Below are 20,486 nucleotides of genomic sequence, written 5' to 3'. Positions count from 1 at the left end.
TCCAATTTGTTAAACAATCTTAAGATGAGAAGTATGAATAACATGCCAAACATACTCTGCCTTCACACCTGAAAGGAGTTTTATTCCAGTCACCATGGTTACCTTGTGTACTACTCAGATACAAAGTGAAAGAGATCTGTGAAGAGTCAAGTTAAACCCTACTGAGGCAGGAATTGGGAATGTAAGGGATTTTCCTTTTCTTTGAAGACTGAAATTTGCAAGGATCTGGTTATTTCTGTCTTTGTATTTTACCTCTATTGGGACTATACTTTCATCAGGTAAATAATGATATCTTATAACCTAAAAGAAAAAAATCTTCTCATAGAAAAAAAAAGTATACTAACTGATTGTGGGAATAATATGGAGGAGTAGGGATGTTAGAGTAAGGAAATCAATTAAGCATAGCAGATCAATCTCAAGAAGCAATACAGATCACAGTGTTTATGAGAAGGGCACATAATTACAGTCGAGGATAAGAAAAATGTGGAACTCTTTCCCCCGCATAAAGCAGTGAGTGAGTCGAAAAAGCTGAATTACATTACTGCATGGTGAGTGATTCATGTGGCGCAAGCCTGTGCAGCTAGCTGACCACAAAGTCATTCTTGTCCTTGCTCTAATTTAACATCACCTGGTGGCAGTTGTCTGCTCCAGATTAAATACTGATGCAAACGATCCTGGGTTCCCTGGGTATTTTTGAAAATCTCTGTTAACCCAATGTAGGAAAGTTGTTCCAAGAGAACATTCAGGTGACAAGAGCATACCTTCTGCTTCCACTTCCCAAGCTGAGGTTCCCTGACCCCTCCTTGCCTAAAAGATGAAAATTTTAGAAAGGCCCTTAATATTAGCTGAAAGGCTCACTACTATTTCTTGGTTAACTCTCCTACGCTCTGCAATACCTAATTTTCATTTAAAAAACAATTGAGAAGTTCCCATTGTGGCTCAGTGGGTTAAAAACTTAACTAGTAGCCATGAGGCTGCAGGTCCAATCCCTGGCATCATTCAGTGGGTTAAGGATCCAGCATTGATGTGAGCTCTGGTGTAGGTCACATATGAGGCTCAGATCCCATGTTGCTGTGGCTGTGGTATAGGCCGGCAGATGTAGCTCTGACTCAACCCCTAGCCTGGGAACTTGCCTATGCCATGGGTGTGGTCCTAAAGATGCAAAAAAAAAAAAAAAAAAAGACAAAACCCCAACTGAACTAAAGCATTGTGTAATAAAAAGAGTACAGGAGAGCCTATGAAGAAAAAGAATGATCTCTTACTTCAGCCCATCCTACCATCCAGTGACTCCTGATGGGACTCTAACTGTTCTGTTTTTAGTTCTAATGATGATTTCTATAAGTCTAAATAATATTCTAGACTTATCAGTTATGATTTTTACCTGTACGAAATGTAGGAATTAGCTCATATATATTTGCCTCCAACTATTTCTCATATCCTACATTCAATGTTTATAGTTACACTATTATTCTGTTTTTCTGTTGGTTACTTTTGTAATTTAAATAATGTATTTATATCCCTATTTTTGTTCCATCAGAAATGAGACCCTTTAGATAAGAGTTTTGGGGGTTATTTTGGTGGTGGTGGGTTTTTTTTGTTTTGTTTTTGGGGTTTTTTTTTTTTTTTGATTTGGTTTGGTTTGGTATTTTTCTTAGCGCCACACTAGTGGCATGTGGAAGCTTCCAGTCTAGAGGTCGAATTGGAACTGCAGCTGCCAGCCTACACCGCAGCCACAGCAACACAGGATCCAAGCCACGTCTATTACCTACACCACAGCTTGCGGCAATGCTGAATCCTTATCTCACTGAGTGGGGCCAGGGATTGAACCCACATCTTCACGGACACTATGTTGGGTTCTTAACCTGCTGAACCATGATGGGAATTCCAAGATGTCTTTTCCTTTCTAAGCCTCAGGTCTCCCCCATGTTCTGGATTCCCAGTCTTTCCATTAGTATTCAAAATCACTTACGCCTCTCCCAATTAAAAATCTCTCACTCTATCCCATTTTCATCAAACAATTGCCCTATTTTTCTTGTCTCCCTCCTCACCGAAACTTCTCAAAAGGATGCTCTATACTTTCCATTTCCACTTCTTTACTTTCCTCTCCAAGTCTATACTCTCATTCCACAACTTCCAAGTGATCAAAACTGCTTTTGTCAACATCATTGGTGACCTCCATGTCACTCAATCCAATGGAAAGTCTTCAGACCTCTGACCTAACCTCTTAACACCTACCTTTGAAAATATTGTCCTGTCTCTTTTTGTTTTTTGTTTTTTGTCTTCTTCTGGGGCCACACCTGTGGCATATGGAGGTTCCCAGGCAAGGGGTCTAATCGGAGCTGCAGCCGCCAGTCTACGCCAGAGCCACAGCAACGCAGGATCTGAGCCACATCTGAGACCTACACCACAGCTCACAGCAACACCAGATCTGAGCAAGGCCGCAACCTCATGGTTCCTAGTCAGATTTGTTAACCACTGAGCCACAACAAGAACTCCCTGTCTCTTTCTTAAAACACTCTGTTTCTTTGGTTTATGTATGCCATGCCTTTCTGGCTGCTCTAAGGCACTCTCTTTTTAATCAACCCTTAAATATTAGCGTTCTTAAGGGACTGACCCTGAGCCCTCTTCTTAATTCTTACTCTCTTTGTGAATGATCTCACCACTTGCCAGGGCCTCTTTATTGTCCGTGTGTCAATGGGTTCAACCTGGTTCTCTCTCCTGAACTCAGGATACATTTATTGTCTCTGAGGCATGCTAAGCTAATTGTATCTAAACTTGAACTTATCATTTTGCTTCCCAAATCAGCTTCACCTTCAGTGTCTTGTATCTTGGTAGATGGCCCTCCGCAATGTTCCCAAACGCTAAAGGCAGAAACCTGAAAGTCAAAATTTGATGACTAGCTTATCCTCCATCAAGTCCTGTCATAGAAATAAGAGAATGACATAACCATACCATACAAGGTTGTGAACTGAGAGCAGTTACTACTTCAGAGTTGAAGGTTTTAGAAGTGGAAATTTTCAGGCAATGTTGTGTTCGAGAAGGTGACTAGGAGTGTAGAAGGCTTAAGTGGATGGGGAAGCAAAGATTATCATTTGAGAAGGGTAAGGCATCTATTAACTATCTGCATGCATTTAATCAAAAACAAGCATTATTTTTTCTTAACATTCCCTTGGTGCAAAATGTTTTGCCAGGAGTTAGCGGACAGTGGTTCTAAATTATTTCCAGCAACACAAAAACAAATCCTGAGATAAATAGTGCCATTCTACACTGTTAATTAAGCTGAATACTTCTTTTTCCCAACTAGGAGAGAATTACTTTTTTTTTTCTCCTAACCTTGCCCTTTGAAGGTAGAACTAATTTAAAAGCTCTGGTCTCTTAGCAACCATAGCTGATTCACACACTTAGTGTGGATAGTAAATGTGCTTTTCTGGAAAGATTTGAAGTTACTATCTAAGCTGCCCAGAGAATGTTTTTTAAATGTATTTAAACAGGATGTAACAAGGTATTTTAACAGAGATAAGAGTACTTTCATCTTAGTAGTCATGCGTTATTCATAATCTTCATGAGAAATCTATTCCAGGTTTCTTGACCTCACACTCTTGGCTGGCTACAGTGGTAGAACACGTTTGCTTACTTTAATTCAGTGATTTGCATTCACATTTGATCTTCCATGCCACTCACAATAAAATATTCGGAAATGTTAATTCAATACAACATGGTGTTCTTCTAGCCACTCTACTAGTTGATGCACAAGTACATTCTGACTAAAGACCCATTGCCTTGTTCGGGACTCAACTTCTAAAATTCTTAACCCAAGAGTCACAACCTTTGTTAAAAGATCTCTTGTCACACTCAGGGTTATGAATTATTGTAGTAGAGGAAGCTGTCAAAAAATTACTATATTACCCAAGGCCATCTACGGGTTCAATGCAATCCCTAATCCTATTAATATATGTTACTTTTTGCAATTGTCACACAGTTCTTGCATATTCTGTTCCCTTCTGTTTTTTGCTCATTCTTTTTTCTCCTTGCATTTCAGTTTGGGAAGTTTTTATTGACATTTTTTAAGCTAGCTGATTCTTTCCTTGGCTCTGTGAAGTCTACTGATGAGCCCATCAAAGTATTCTTCATTTCTTTTATAGTGTTTCTGATGTCTAGCATTTCCTTTTGATTCTATCTTAGACTTTCCATCTCTCTACTTACATTATCCATCTGTTCTTATGTGTTGTATGCTTTTTCCATTAGTGTTCTTAACATTTTATTTTATTTATTAATCAATGAATTTATTACATTTATAGTTGTATAATGATCATCACAACCCAATTTTATAGCCTTTCCATCCCGAACCCCCAGTGCATCCCCCCATCCCCTCAACCTGTCGCCTTTGGAAACCATAAGTTTTTCAAAGTCAGTTAGTCAGTATCTGTTCTGCAAAGAAGTTCATTGTGTCCTTTTTTCGATTCCACGTATAAGTGATAGCATTTGATGTTGGTTTCTCATTATCTGATGACTTCACATAGCATGATAATTTCTAGGTCCATCCATGTTTTTTTATTACTCAGTGAATTTATTACATTTACAGTTGTGCAATGATCCTCACAACCCAATTTTATAGGATTTCCATCCCACAGCCCAAGCACATCCCCCCCACCCCCAAAACTGTCTCCTTTGGAAACCATAAGTTTTTCAATGTCTGTGAGTCAGCATCTGTTCTGCAAAGAAGTTCATTCTGTCCATTTTACAGATTGAACATATGTGATAGCATTTGATGTTGGTGTCTCATTGTATGACTGACTTCACCTAGCATGATAATTTCTAGGTCCATCCATATTGCTAAAAATGTCAGTACTTCATTCCTTTTAATGGCTGAGTAATATTCCATTGTGTATATGTACCTCATCTTCTTGATCCACTCCTCTGTCGATGGGCATTTAGGTTGTTTCCATGTCTTGGCTATTGCAAATCGTGCTGCAGTGAACACTGGAGTACATGTGTCTTTGCGAGTCGCGGTTTTCTCTGGATAGATGCCCAGGAGTGGGATTGCTGGATCAAATGGGAGTTCTATTTTGAGTTTTCAGAGGCATCTACATACTGTTTTCCACGGTGGTTGCACCAATTGACAATCCCACCAACAGTGTGCTAGGGTTCCTTTTTCTCCACACCCTCTCCAGCACTTGTTGTTTGTAGACTTTTGGATGATGGCCATTCTGGCTGGTGTCAGGTGGTACCTCATCGTGGTTTTGATTTGCATTTCTCTAATAATGAGTGATGTTGAACATCTTTTCATGTTTTTCTGTGGCCATCTGTATGTCTTCTCTGGAGAACTGTCTGTTTAGATCTTCTGCCCACTTTTTGATGGGGTTGTTTGTTTTTTTGGTAGGGAGCTACAGGAGGTGCTTATAAATTTTGGAGATGAATCCCTTGTCAGTCGATTCATTTGCAAAGATTTTCTCCCATTCTGTGGGTTGTCTTTTCATTTTGATTAGGGTTTCCTTTGCTGTGCAGAAACCTTTAAGTTTAGTTACGTCCCATTTGTTTGTTTTTATTGTCGTTACTCTAGGAGGTGGATCTGAAAACATGTTGCTGTGGTTTTTGTCGGAGAGTGTTTGGCCTATGTTTTCCTCTAAGAGTTTTATGGTGTCTGGTCTTATATCTAGGTCTTTCTTCCATTTTGAGTTTATTTTTGTGTGTGGTGTTAGGGAGTGTTCTAATTTCATTCTTTTCCATGTGGCTGTCCAGTTTTCCCAGCACCACTTATTGAACAGGCTGTCTTTTCACCCTTGTATATTCTTGCCTCCTTTCTCATAGATTAGTTGACTGTAGGTGCGTGGGTTTACTTCTGGGCTTTCTATCCTGTTCCACTGATCTATATTTCTATCTTTGTGCCAGTACTATGCGGTTTTGATGACTGTTGCTTTGTAGTATAGTCTGAAGTCCGGGAGCCTGCCTCCTCCAGCTCCCTTTTTCTTCTTTAGGATGTCTTTGGCTATTCTGGGTCTTTTGTGCTTCCAAACAAATTTTAAAAGATTTTGTTCCAGTTCTGTGAAAACTGTCCTTGGTAATTTGATAGGGATTGCATTGAATCTGTAGATTGCCTTGGGTAGTATAGTCATTTTGATAATGTTGACTCTTCCAATCCAAGAGCATGGTATGTCTTTCCATCTATTTGTGTCATCTTTGATTTCTTTCATCAGGGTCTATAATTTTCAGTGTACAGGTCTTTTGTCTCTTTAGGTAGGTTTACTCCTAGGTATTTTATTCTTTTGGATGTGATGGTAAACGGGATTGCTTTCCTAATTTCTCTTTCTGATCTTTCATTGTTAGTATATAGAAAGGCAGTTGGTTTCTGTGTATTAATTTTGTATCCTGTGACTTTGCCAAATTCATGGATGAGCTCTAACAGTTTTCTGGTAGCATCTTTAGAATTCTCTAGGTATAGGATCATGTTATCTGCAAATAGTGATAGTTTTACTTCTTCCTTTCCAATTTGGATTCCCTTTTCTTCTTTTACTTATCTGATTGCCATGGCTAGAACTTCCAAAACTATGTTGAATAGTAGTGGTGAGAGTGGACACCTTTTCTTGCTCCTGAGCTCAGCAGGAATTCTTTCAGCCTTTCACCATTGAGAATGATGTTAGCTCTGGGTTTGTCATATATGGCCTTTTTTTATGTTGAGGTAGGTTCCCTCTATGTCCTCTTTCTGAAGGGTTTTTATCAGAAATGGATATAGGATTTTGTCAAAGGCTTTTTCTGCCTCTATTGAGAGGACCATATTTTTTTTTCTTCAGTTTGTTAATGTGGTGTATCACACTGATGGATTTGCAGATATTGAAGAACCCTTGCATCCCTGGGATAAATGCCCCTTGATCATGATGTACAATCCTTAATGTATCATGGGATATGGTTTGCTAGTATTTTGTTGAGGATTTTTGCATCGATGTTCATCAGTGAAACTGGCCCGTACTTTTCTTCTTTGTGGTATCTTTGTCTGGTTTTGGTATCAGGATAATGGTGGCCTCATAGAATGAGTTTGGGATTGTTCCTTCCTCTGCACTTTTCTGGAATTGTTTCAGAAGGATAGGTGTTAGCTTTTTTCTAAATGTTTGATAAAATTTACCTGTGAAGCCATCTGGTCCTAGACTTTTGTTTGTTGGAAGTTTTTAAATCACATTTTCAATTTCAGTATTCGTGATTGGTCCATTCATCTTTTCTATTTCCTCTTGGTTTAGTCTTGGAAGATTGTACTTTTCAAAGAATTTGTCCATTTGTTATAGGTTTTCCATTTTACTGGTGTATAGTTGCATGTAGTAGTCTCTTATGATCCTTTGTATTTCTGTGATGTCCATTGTTACTTCTCCTTTTTCATTTCTAATTTTATTGATTTGAGTCTTCTCTCTTTCTTTCTTGATAAGTCTGGCTAAGGGTTTATCAATTTTGTTGATCTTTTCCAAGAGCCAGCTTTTCGTTTCATTGATCTTTTCTGTGGTTTTCTTCATTTCTATTTCATTGATTTCTTCTCTTATCTTTATGATTTCTTTCCCTCTGCTAACTTTGGGTTTTGTCTGTTCTTTCTCTAGCTGCTTTAGGTGTAAAGTTAGCTTGTTTATTTGAGCTGTTTCTTGTTTCCTGAGGTAGGCATGTATTGCTATAAACTTCCCTCTTGGAACTGCTTTTGCTGCATCCCATAGGTTTTGGGGTGTAGTGTTTTGTTGTCATTTGCTTCTAGGTATTTTTTAATTTCCTCTTTTGATTTCTGCAGTAATCCATTGGTTGTTTAGTAGCATGTCATTTAGTCTCCACATGTTTGTGTTTTTTGGAGTTTTTTTTCTTTTTTTCCATTTCCAATCGTATAGCATTGTGGTTGGAAAAGATGCTTGATATGATTTCAATTTTCTTAAAGTTACTGAGGTTGGATTTGTAGCCTAGGATGTGATCAATCTTACAGAATGTTCCATTTGCCCTTGAGAAGAATGGGTATTCTGTTGCTTTTGGATGCAGTGTCCTATAAATATCTATTAAGTTCATCTGGTTTATGCTTCATTCAGGGCCTGTGTTTCCTTATTGTTTTTCTTTCTGATTGATCTTTCCATTGCTGTAAGTGGGATGTTAAAATCCCCCACTATTATTGTGTTATTGTCGAGTTGTCCTTTTAAGGTTGTTAGCAGTTGCCTTATATATTGCGGTGGCCCTATGTTGGGTGCGTAGATATTTAAAATTGTTATATGTGGAGTTCCCATTGTGGTGCAGTGGTTAACAAATCCGACTAGGAACCATGAGGTCGCAGGTTCGATCTCCGGCCTCGCTCAGTGGGTTAAACAATCCGGCTTTGCCGTGAGCTGTGGTGTAGGTCATAGACACGGCTTGGATCTGGCATTCCTGTGCCTCTGGTGAAGGCTGCCAGCTATAGCTCCAATTCGGCCCCTAGCCTGGGAACATCCATATGCCACGGGAGCAGCCCTAGAAACAGCAAAAAGACAAAAAAAAAAGTTACATCTTCTTGGATTGATCCTTTGATCATTATGTAGTGATCTTCCTTGTCCCTTAAAATATTCTTCATTTTAAAGTCTATTTTGTGTGTTATGAGCATTGCTACTCCAGCTTTCTTTTGATTCCCGTCTGCATGGAAAATTTTCTTCCATCCTCTCACTTTCAATTTGTATGTGTCCCTAGAAGTGAAGTGGGTCTCTTGAAGACAACATATATATGGATCTTGTTTTTGAATCCATTCAGCCAGTCTATGTCTTTTGGTTGGGGCATTCAGGCCATTAACATTTAAAGTAATTATTGATATGTATGTTCTTATTGCCATTTTATTAACTGTTTTGGATTTGTTTTTCTTGCCCTTTTTTCATCCCTTCTTCCCTTGTTCTCTCCTCTTCTGGTTTGATGACTATTTTTAGTGTTGTATTTCCATTGCTTTTTCTTATTTGTTTGTGTATCAATTGTAGATTATTGGCTTGTAGTTATTCTGAAGTTTTGATATTAGTGTGTGTGTATATATATATATATATAAGATTGTTTTAAGTTGTTGGTCTCTTAAGGGCAAGTACATCTCCAGTGTCCTGCATTTGTACCCACCTTTTCTCATGATTTCTGATTTTGGTGGTATAATTGTGCATGGATGATTTCGTATCTTTATATATACCTTTACTGGTGAGCCTTGTCATTTGTGGTATTTTTGTTTCCTGTTGTGGCCTTTTCTTTTCTGCCTAGAGAAATTCCTTTAGTATTTGTTGTAAGGCTGGTTGAATGTTGCTGAATTCTCTTGGCTTTTGCTTTTCTGTGAAGGCTTTGATTTCTCCTTCAAATCTGAATGAGAGCCTTGCTGGGTAGAGTCATCTTGGTTGGAGGTTTTTTCCCTTCATCATGTTAAGTATATCATGCCACTCCCTTCTGGCCTGCAGAGTTGCTGCTGAAAAATCTGCTGATAACCTTATCGGGGTTCCCTTGTATGTTACTCCTTTTCCCTAGCTGCTTTCAAGATTTTCTCTTTGTCTTTCATTTTGGTCAGTTTGATTCATATGTGTCTTGGTGTATTCCTCCTTGGGTTTACTTTATGTGGTACTCGTTGTGCTTGCTGGATTCGAGTGAGTGCTTCCTCTCCCATGTTAGGGAACTTTTTGGCTATTATCTATTGGAATATTTTTTTCTGTCCCCTTCTCTCCCTCTTCTCCTTCTGGTACCCCTATAATACGGATGTTGTTGTGTTTCACGTTGTCCCAGAGTTCTCTGAGACTCTCTGCATTTGTTTTCAATCTTTTTTCTCTTTTCTCTTCTGCATCCGTCATTTCCAGTAATCTGTCCTCCACCTCGCTTATTCGTTCTTCTGCCTCCTGTATTCTGTTGTTAGCTGCTTCTAGTGAATTCCTTATTTCAGTTATTGTATTTTGCACCTCTTCTTGTTTAAGTTTTATATCTTGTATCTCTTTGCTCAGCGTTTCCTGTAAGTTATCCATCTTTGCCTCAAGCTTATTTCCAATGTCCTGCATCATCTTCAGCATCAACAATCTAAAGTCTTCTTCCTGGAGGCTGAGAATCTTCTGATCACTGAGCTAATTTTCTAAGTTTTTTTCTTTCTCCCTCATCTGAGGTATAGTTCTCTGTCTTTTCATTTTTATAGGTTTTTGGTGTGGTGACCTTTTTACAGATAATAGAGTTGTAGCCTCTCTTACTTCTGGCGCCTGCCCACCTTGTGGCTGAAGTTGGTATGGGGGCTTGCTGTAGGCTTCCCGATGGGAGGGGCTGATGCCTGCCCCCTGGTAGGTGGAGCTGATTCTACTCCCTCTGGTGGGTGGGGCTTAGTCTCTGGATGGGATTAGAGGCAGCTGTGTGCCTGAAGGGTCTTTAGGCAGCCTGTTTGCTGAGGGGCAGGGCCGTGATCCCACCTGGGTTGTTGTTTGGCCTGGGGCTTCTCAGCTGACTGACAGGTGGGGCCAGATTTTCCCAAAATGGCCACCTCCAGAGAAAGGCAGCTGCTGAATATTCCCGAGAGCTTTGCCTTCAATGTCCCTCCCTCACAACAAGCCACATTCACCCCTGTCTTCCCAGGATGTCCTCCAAGAACTGCGGTCAGGTTTGACCCAGATTCCTATGGAGACTTTGCTTTGCCCTGGGAGCACCTGTACATGAAAGTCTGTGTGTACCTTTTAAGAATGGGGTCTCCATTTCCCCCAGTCCTGTGGAGCTCCTGTGCACATGCTCCACTGTCCTTCGATGCCAGATGCTCCAGGGACTCTTTCTCCCAGTGCTAGATCCCACACGTGGGAGTCAGATGTGGGGCTCAGAACTCTCACTCCTGTAGGTGAGTCTCTGTGAACCAGTTAGTTTCCAGTCTGTGGGGCTTCCCACCCGGGAGGTATGGGTTTGGTTATATCATGTCATTTCCCCTCCTACCTCTTGATGTGTCCTCCTCTTTGTCTTCTGGAGTAGGATATCTTTTTGAAGGTTTCCAGTGCATTTGGTTGAAGATTGTTCAACATGTAGTTGTGAATTTTTTTGTTTTTAGGAGAGAAGTTGAGCTGCAGTCCTTCTATTTTGCTATCTTAATCCCATCTCCCTGCATTCTTTTTTATGGCTGAGTAGTATTCCATTGTGTATATGTACCACTCTTCTTAATCCATTCATCTATTAATGGACATTTAGGTTGTTTCCATGTCTTGGCTATTGTGAATAGTGTTGCTTTGAACATGGGGGGTACATGTATCTTTTTGAATTATAGTTTTGTCCTGATATATGCTCAGGAATGGAATTGCTGGATCATATGGTAATTGTATTTTTAGTTTTCTGAAGACCCTCCATACTGTTTTCCACAGTGGTTGTACCAATTAACCTTCCCACCAAGAGTGTGGGAGTGTTCCCTTTGGGCCACACTCTCTCCGGCAATTGTTATTATTTATAGACTTGTTAATTATGGTCATCCTTGCCAGTGTGAGGTGGTACCTAATTGTAGTTTTGCTTTGCATCTATGTAATAATTAGTGATGTCAAGCATCTTTTCATGGGACTACTGGACATCCATATGTTTTTTTTGGGGGGGGGGTCTGTTTTATGTATTCTGATCTTTTTTTTCAGTTGGGTTGTTTGTTTTTTGTTGTTGAGTTGTATAAGTTCTTTGTATATTTGGAGATTAAGCCCTTGTAGATTGCATTGTTTGTGACTATTTTCTCCCATTCTGTATGTTGTCTTTTTGTTTGATTGTTTTTATGGTTTCCTTTGCTGTGAGAAAGCTTGTAAGTTTGATTATGTTCCATTTGTTTTTTGTTTGTTTGTTTTTATTTATAGTGCCTTGGGAGACTGACCTAAGAAAATATTTGTACAATTTATATCAGAGAATGTTTTGCCTATGTTCTCTTCTAGGAGTTTCATAGTGTCATGTCTTATGTTTAAGTGTTTAAGCTATTTTGGGATTATTTTTATCCATGGTGTGAGGGTGTGTTCTAATTTCATCAGTTTGCATGCAGCTGTCCAATTTTCCCACCACCACTTTCTGAAGAGACTATCTTTCCCCCATTTTATATCCTTGCCTCCTTTGTTTAAAATTGTCTGTTTTTGTATCAGTACCACACTGTTTTTATTACTGTAGCTTTGTAGTATTGTCTGAAGTTTGGGAGACTTATGCTTCCTGCTTCATTATCCCCATCCCCCTCAGGATTGCTTTGGCAATTCTGGGTCTTTCATGGTTCTATATACATTTTTGGATTTTTTGTTCTAGTTCTGTGAAAAATGTCATGGGTAATTTGATAGGGTTTGCATTAACTCTGTAGATTGATTTGGGTAGTATGTCCATTTTCACAGTATTAATTCTTCAAAATCCAAAAGAATAGGATAACTTTCCATTTCTTTGAATCCTCTTTTATTTCCTTTATATAATTCTCACTGTATAGGTCTTTCACCTACTTGGTCAAGTTTATCCCTAGATATTAATTTTTTGGTACAATTTTAAAAGGTTTTTTTTACATTACTTTTCTGATATTTCATTGTTAGTATACAGAAAAGGAAGTGATTTCTGAATGTTAATCTTGTATCCTGCTACTTTGCTGAATAGTATGTCATCTGTATATAGTGCCGATTTTACCTCTTCCCTTCCAATTTGAATAACTTTTTTTTCTTTTTCTCATCTGAATGCTGTGGCTAAGACTTCCAATACTGTGTTGAATAAAAGTGCTTAGTGGTTTTCTTGTTCCACATTTTAGCAGGAAGGCTCTCAGCTTTTCTCTGTGGAGTATTGTCTATGAGTTTGTCATAAATGGCTTTTATTATGTTGAGATATGTTCCCTCTATACTCACTTTGGTAAGAGTTTTTATCATGAATGGACATTGAATTTTGTCACATGCTTTTTCTGCATCTTCTGAGATGATCATGTGGTTTTTTCCTTTTCTTTTGTTAACATGGTGTATGACGATTGATTTGCGTATGTTGAACCATCCCTGTGAACTTGAGGTGAATCCCACTTGTTCATGGTATATAATCTTTTTTTATGTGTTATTGGATTCTAGTTTAACAAATTATTGGAAAACACCAGTGTGTCTTCCCTGCAGGTGAAAAAATAGAATGGCAACTGCCCCAGAAGGCCTCCACCTATCTCCTTCTGATCATAATCCCAACCTACTTCCTACCAATCACTATCCTGATTTCTGATGTATAGCTCTTTTGCTTCCTTTGGTGTCATACTGCATAATTCCTCTCTCTATGTGTAGGTATGTGTGTGTATATGTATGTATGTGTATATATATATGTGTGTGTGTGTGTGTGTGTATATGGTTATAGGTATACTTATAGTTACATGTATATAGTTATATTTTCACTGTCATAATGTATAATAATAGTTTAATTTGACCTATATTTGAAATATACATCTATGGGATCATATAGTATGAAGCTGGCTTCCTTTGCTCAGTTTTGTGTGCTTAAGATTTATCTGTGCTGTTGTGTGGATGTGTAGTTCATTCATTTTCTTGTGGTATAGTATGATGTAGACATACTTCCATTTGCTTACCAGTTATACTATTGATTTGTTCTTATTTGGAGCATTTACTAACAATGAGATTGGGAATATTCTAGGGTGTGTTTCCTGGTACATGTTAGCATATATTTCTCTGGGATATAGAGAGCCAGAAATAGAATTACTAGTTCATAGACTGAACACATTTTCAGCTTGACTGTCAGACATTACTCAAAAGTGAGTTTACGGTGTTTACTCCCGTCAACAGTGTGTGAGAGTTCTCACAGCTCCACATCCTAGCAAAGCCACATATTTAAAAAATTTTTGACGTTCTGATATATGTGTATTGTTGAATGTTTTATTTTTGCCACTCTAATGCATATGTAGTGGCATGTTGTTGTAGTTTCAACTTGCATTTACCTAATAGTCAATGAGGTTGAACACCTTTCTGTATGATACTAACCATTTGAATTTCCTCTATTGGGGTGTGCTTATTCAGGCAGTTTTCCTGTATTGCTTGTCTTTTTCATTTGTAAAAGGTTTCTATATATAAATAGGAAGGTTGATCTTAATCTTCTAATTTGCTCTTTTCAAGCACTGGAAGCCCTAATGTGTACATTTTATCTGTATGTACTTTATGGTATCAATTTCCTTGATGGTTCAGAGTGGGCTACCTATAAAATTGAAAAAGATTAAGATAATTAAGCTAAAATCTATTTAACCTTTAACATACCTTCTACTTTAAGTTTTACGCAGTCCTTTTGTCAATATTTTCCTCCTCTTTTTCATTATTTTTAATGAAATGGTTTACTTAGCAACCACTTTATCACTTGAAAATCTCTATCAATCCCAAGCCCAAGGACAAACTGAAGTATATTTTTCAATGGAACCATGTTTAACAATATATGTAATATTTGACTAAATATAACTAAAAGAGTATTCTAAAGTGATTAGCACAAAGCAAGAACTTAATTACAGTCATTATTAGACTCTATTTAAAAACAGCATCATGGAGTTCCCATCGTGGCTCAGCAGTTAATGAACCCAACTAGTATCCATGAGGACGAGGGTTCAATCCCTGGCCTTGCTCAGTGGGTTAAGGATCTGGCATTGCCATGAGTTGTGGTGTAAGCTGCGATGTGGCTCAGATCTGGCATTGCTGTGGCTGTGGCTGTGGCTGCAGCTGGAAGCTATAGCTCATATTCGACCCCTAGCCTGGGAACCTCCATATGCCATGGTTGAGGCCTTAAAAAAAAAGCATCAATATTACCTTCCTGAATCCTGATTCCTTAAAAGTAGATAATCTATATCTTGTTAAAGTTCTAGGAACTAGACGTTTGATTAACCAGAATACTTTTACCTCATCTAAAATACTGGATGACTGTATACTTATTCAAAATATAGAAGAGAAAAACACATAGTCTTTTGTATGTGACTTCTGATATTTCATTTTAATACACCTTCAACTATCCTATATCTTTGCAAACATTCTCTTTCTGTTTTTCCTTATCTGAGAACAGTATCAGTTCTCTAGAGGACTTGCTTTAATATGGAACCCTGCCTCCTGTGGTTACGTAACAAATTGCAAAAGGATATTCTCATAAATGAAAACTGAACTCAAATTTCAATAAATTATAAATTTCTAATCATTTTGCAACTCATCAGGTCTAAAACCTGCAAGACTAAATTAGAAATTTTAGTATGTGATATAAAACGCAATTTCTGGCAACTATCCCTGAAGAAAAAGAAATCTAACAGAGAAAAATATTTCTTCTGATCCTTTATGAAGAATTTGTTCGCTTTAGAACACACTTGGGACAGCAAGACACCAAGGGCTCCAATTACTGATATCTAAATGGCCTTATTTGGAACTGTGCGGGCAGAAACTTAGGGACTCCAGAATCTCCTTCTTTGGCACTTACATTCGAAGTGGCCCTCTTAGTTATTTTACAAAATATAAATGCTGGGAGTTCCCATCGTGGCACAGTGGTTAACGAAGCCGACTAGGAACAACGAGGTTGCGGGTTCGGTCCCTGCCCTTGCTCAGTGGGTTAACGATCCGGCGTTGCCGTGAGCTGTGGTGTAGGTTGCAGATGCGGCTCGGATCCCGCGTTGCTGTGGCTCTGGCGTAGGCCAGTGGCTACAGCTCCAATTCGACCCCTAGCCTGGGAACCTCCATATGCCACAGGAGCGGCCCAAAGAAATAGCAAAAAGACAAAAAAAAAAATATATATATATATATAAATGCTCAATGCTTTGGTAGACACCCTCATTCTTAGATCTGTACAGGATCCTTTCATCATAAATGGTCTTTGAAAATCAAAAGTTCCTCATCCTTGATGTGAAGACCCATAAGGCTAAATAAACTCTGAAGTGCTTTACTAGCTTTTTTGACTTACTACTTTGGCTCTAGGGCACCAGAATTTTTATTTCTCTTTATTTTCAGAGGACATATTTTATAATGGATTTAAATATTATGTCTGCATACAAATTCAGCATGACAGAAATTGTATAGACTTTTTGAAAGCTTAGGATTTGACAGGATCCATTTGACAGCCTAATGGAACTGGATGTATATATGCTATGTTTACGTTGGGCCAAGCTCTAATAGGATACAGGCCATTTATTAATAAATGACTGAACTGTGATATATCTTTGATGAATTTGCAAAGAATTTGTTACTATTCTAGGTCTAGATATGATTTTTTAATAATGAAAAACATGTGATGACCCAAATACATTCTGCCAGTAGCATTCATGAATTACCAGATGAACATGGAAATGGAATATTAAGGTTATTGATTTCAGCAGTGGTGCTTTAAAGCAAAAATTAGATATTTCATGGTAAATAGCTCACCTATAGCACTGACCACTAATGGCATATATCAAGGCGTCTTTTACTAAAGACCACAAAAGAGCTGCCTATAAAACATGCCTATGGGGTTCCCTTATGGCACAGTAGGTTAAAGATCTGGCATTGTTACTGCAGCAGCTCAGATCACTGCTATGGTGTGGGTTCAATCCCTGGCCTGGGAACTTCCACATGCCGTGGGTGCGGCCAAAAAATAAATAACTGAAACATTCCTAGAAGTGTCCACATCTTTAAAAAAAGGGGGGAGGGGGAGAGAAACTTTCCATGAGACACAAGTTAGAGCTCAGACTATGAGAGTCATATGGCTTGATTCACATCTCAGCTTCTCCTCTTGGTAGGATAGGTCCTTGGGAAAAGGGTTGTCTTCTGCTATTTACTATATGATGAGTAATAAGAAGTAAATGCTAGGAAAGCATATAGTGGAGATGTCACCTATCTGGCAATGAGGAAAGGGTTTTTTTTTGATGGAAAATATACTTAACTAAGAGCTTCATAATGAGCAGAAAGTTTTCTATGTTGTGGGTGGACTTGCAGGAGGAATGAAAACATTAAATTACCCTGGTAAGAATTTTGAATTGTATGCTAAGAGCAATTGGAAGACATTTAAATGCTTAAACATGACCAGATTTTGGTTTTAAAAGTGTAGCTTGGAGTTCCCGTCATGGCGCAGTGGTTAACGAATCCGACTAGGAACCATGAGGTTGCGGGTTTGATCCCTGGCCTTGCTCAGTGGGTTAAGGATCCGGCATTGCCATGAGCTGTGGTGTAGGTTGCAGACATGACTTGGATCCCACGTTGCTGTGGCTCTGGCGTAGACGGGTGGCTACAGCTCTGATTTGACCCCTAGCCTGGGAACCTCCATATGCCGCAGAAGTGGCCCTAGAAAAGGCAAAAAGACAAAAAAGAAAAAAGAAAAAGAAAAGCATAACTTTAGTAAACTGATTGAAGGGACAACAAACTTTTAAAGAAGAAAGGACTAGTATAGGGCCATGGGGATGCAGTGAAGTATAGTGTCAGATGTTTAACTATCTGGATTTTGGATGTGTGCATGAAGAAGGAAGTATCAGGAGTGATTTCTGGTCTCTGACTTTCCTAGACCATGCAGGTGGGTGATGGGACCATTTCCAGAGAGGGGAATCACTCAGGTGGAAGAAAGAGCACTTATCTACTTTGCAACATCATAAGATTTTTTCTGCAACAGCTAGATGAGATGGAGAGTTAGGAGTTAGGCATATGGGTCTTTACCACCTGGCTGAGGGTTTTGCAATGGGTAATTCAAGCCAGAGAGTGAATGGCAGGGTTAGAAAATAGAGGAAGTAGAAATAGATGAAACAAAGGAGAAGGAGTAGGCTTTAAGGTCAAATACAAGAGATAAGGGGATTGTAAAGGAGCATCTAGAGTCTTAGGAAGACAACCAGAAAAAACAGTGTCATGCCAGCAACACAAAGAGCATGCTTTTGGAAGGGAGCAGTCACCAGTGTGTCATGATGCCAGAGCCCAGTAAAGTTTCTGTGGAATTTAGTGGTGTGGAAATCCTGATGACATGAGTGGGAGTTGTTTGGTGAAAGCCTTGCTGGGACATGAATAAGTACTGAAAGAAAGTTCAGAAATGATGTTTACTTTAAACAGAGAGGGACAGGGGGGCCGTTTCTGGGGTGGGAGGTGAGGTTGAGATGGACTCAAAGGGAGGTTTTTTTTTTTTTTTTCCAAAGGAGAGAGTCTTGATCATGATTAGAAGCTAATAGATATGGAGTTCCCATTGTGGCGCAGTGGTTAACGAATCTGACTAAGAACCATGAGGCAGCGGGTTTGATCCCTGGCCTCACTCAGTGGGTTGAGGATCTGGCGTTGCCATGAGCTGTGGCGTAGGTTGCAGACGCAGCTCAGATCCCGCATTGCTGTGGCTCTGTCGTAGGCTGGCGGCTACAGCTCCGATTAGACCCCTAACCTGGGAACCTCCATATGCCTCGGGAGTGGCCCTAGAAAAGACAAAACAAACAAACAAACAAAAGCTAATAGATAGGTTTGTGCAAAGGTCAGCTATATTCTAAAGTGAACACCATCTTATTCGTGTGAGGGAACACTGGTCCCCCTAAATGGCTAGATTAACATTACCTGGTCCTTAATTATGAATGCAGAATATGGATTGAAATAGTTAAATGATAGCACATACTTTCTAGTAAAAATATTTTCCTTATTTCTAATTCCAACTCTCTATGCCTCTCTTACATCCATTCATAATTCAGCAAATATTTATTGAGCATATACAATGAGCAAGACTCACAGAGAAGCCTGGATAACCAAGATTTTCTTGTGGTGAAGATAGACTATAATTAGGGTAAAATGAGTAATTTATATATATATCTATATAAAATTTAAAATAATATAATTGTGTAATAATATTATAAAATAAGTAAATAATGTAATTTTAGGTAGGGTTAATGTTCTGAAGACAATAAAGCCGGGTGAAGGTATGGAGAGAGACAGGTGACAGGGATGGAGGCAGTTGACAAAGATGGTCTAGGAAGACCTTTCTGTGAATCAGTGTTGGTCAGAGACCTGAATTATAAGAAGGAAGGGAGGCAGCAATGGAAAGACCTGGGAGGAGAGCATTTCAATGAGAAAGACTAGAACACATAAGTCTGAGAAAAGTGAGCAAAGGTAGTAGGGTAGCAGGGTGAAAAGTGAGTGAAGGTAGCACCTGGGTGGTGCCCCAACCTGAGACATAGCATGCAAGGCATAGTAAGGGCTTTTCCATATGTGCTCCTGGAAATCACTGGAGACTTGTCTTCAGAAAAATGACATCATTTTAACCTTGCACAGCTTTTGCCAATAACATCTTTTCCACTCCAATTTGAAGAATCGGCTTTGCTCTAAGAGTTCAGATATTTATCCTAGTAAGTTTTTCCATTGGATTAAAGTCTTGCTTTGGTAATTCTTGGTGTGTAAAGCAAAGTCATTCTTTTTTTCGGGGGGGGGAATTTTTTTAATTTTTCTTTAAATTTTTTTAGGGCTGCACCTGTGGCATATGGAAGTTCCCAGATAACAGGTTGAATAAAAGCTGCAGCTGCCAGCCTATGCCACAGCCATGGCAACACCAGATCTGAGGCATGTCTGTGACCTATACCATAGCTCAAAGCAATGCTGGATTCTTAACCCAATGAGCAAGGCCAGGGATTGAACCCTCATCCTCATGGATACTAGCCACAATAGGAACTCTATTCCTTTGGTTCTTTCTTTCTTTCTTTCTTTTCTTTTCTTTCTTTCTCTCTTTCTTTCTTTCTTTCGGGCTGCACCTGCAGCATATGGAAGTTCCTAGGCTAGGGTTCAAATCAGAGCTGCAGCTGAGGCCTATGCCACAGCCGTAGCAACACAGAATCTGAGCCACATCTTTGACCTACACCAAAGCTTGCAGCAAAGCCAGATCCTTAACACACTGAGAAAGGCCAGGGATCAAACTCATATCCTCAGGGATACTATGTCATGCTCTTAACCCACTGAGCCACAATGGGAACTCCAGAAAAGTCATTCTTGAATGTGATTTTGGGAGGAGAAATGATAATGTGTGATTGTATAGTGATTTCTTCCTATTTCCAACATTCACGGAGAGCAGCTGGTTGAAGGGTGACGTGAGCCACAGGGAATTGTCTTAGTGTTGCTTTGCAGCTGCTCAAGGCCACAGAAACATATTCCGCAGTATCAAGATATCCATCACCTTGGCTGTGTTAAATAACTAAGTAGGGGGAATATTTTTGCAATGTATACGTGCTTCAAATCATCATGGTGTTGGAGTTCCCACTGTGGTGCAGCAGGTTAAAGATCCAGTGTTGCTGTAGCTGTGGCGTAGGTTGCACCTGTGACTCAGGTTTGATCCCTGGCCAAGGAATTTCCATATCCCATGGGCGTGGCCATCAAAGAAAATAAAATCATCATGATGTATGCTTTAAATATCTTACCATTTCATGTGTCAATTCTACTTCAGTAAAGCTGAGGGGATAAAAAGATATCTCTCACGTGCTTGCTCACTGACATTTGAGAAAGAGGGGGATCTCTGGGAAAAGAGTTAAGCATGACATTGAATTAAACTTGAGATCATATCTGAATTCCCATGAGTTCTAATCAACTCCAAAAGAGATCTCTGAGAATCCCCAGCAGGGAGCAGATGTTTCTTAC

The sequence above is a fragment of the Phacochoerus africanus genome, chromosome X (assembly GCF_016906955.1).
Source record: "Phacochoerus africanus isolate WHEZ1 chromosome X, ROS_Pafr_v1, whole genome shotgun sequence".
NCBI classification, from domain to species: Eukaryota; Metazoa; Chordata; class Mammalia; order Artiodactyla; family Suidae; genus Phacochoerus; species Phacochoerus africanus.
Note: the sequence above shows the minus strand (reverse complement) of the source record.